Source organism: Rhinoderma darwinii, chromosome 1 (genome assembly GCF_050947455.1).
Source record: "Rhinoderma darwinii isolate aRhiDar2 chromosome 1, aRhiDar2.hap1, whole genome shotgun sequence".
Taxonomy (NCBI): Eukaryota; Metazoa; Chordata; class Amphibia; order Anura; family Rhinodermatidae; genus Rhinoderma; species Rhinoderma darwinii.
This window is the reverse complement of record NC_134687.1, coordinates 586,071,049-586,071,912: the sequence shown is the minus strand read 5'-3', so window position 1 is coordinate 586,071,912 and position 864 is coordinate 586,071,049.

Sequence of the window (864 nt, the reverse complement as noted above, 5' to 3'; positions counted from 1 at the left end):
GGGAGGAGTGTGGCGACACGCTGGAAAGCATGGAGCACTTCCTGCTTCAGTGTCCTCTCAATATAGAGGTATACAACCAGGTGGGGATCTCCATCGGGTGGCCAGAGATGGAGAGCCTCTCCTATGCCGAGTGGGCCTATGGGGCGTACAGAGAAGTTGGTGACAGGGACCGATGCACTTTATTTCTAGTTAGTGCAGTGGTCAGGTTCTACACGTGGAACGCGCGGTGTCTAGTTTCGACGGGAAGAAAGACCCTCCAAAGGGAAGAGGTATGTAGTAACATCCTTGGTGACCTGGTGAAGGTGCGCTCTTTGGAGTTTGAAAGGCTGGGAGCACGTAAGGCCTCCCGCTTATGGAGAGGCTTTTCTTTTAGCGTGCCCTAGCCGTTCAAGCTTCTTCCTGGTGTAGGGCTGTAGTTTCAATCACCCTAGCCTTTTTGTTTTATAAAGTGATATGGATGTTAAGGCTTGAGGACGCCGAACCTGCGCAACTCTTGAGACGGGGTGGCGGGTAGGATTTTGATTTGTATGGGATGTTATGTAGGGATAGAGGGGTTAGTGAGGTTTTGGGTGGGGGTTTTTGGGGGGTGGTGGGAGGAGTGTATATATATGTATGTATATTTAAAAAAAAAAAAAAAAAAAAAAAAAAAAAAAATTGTGTTGGGCACTGGGAGGTCAGCTTTGGCCTGGTCCCTAACCTGGGAAAAACTTTGGGGCCTAGCTCGGAGTAATCCTAGAACTTTGGGGCCGGAGCTAGCCTCTTGTATGGTGGGGTGATGGGTTTTGTGGGGATAGGTAGAAGGTAGGGAAAGAATAGGGTTGTGTCACAAAATATATTTCTTTCAGTTATGTAAATAATTTTCTT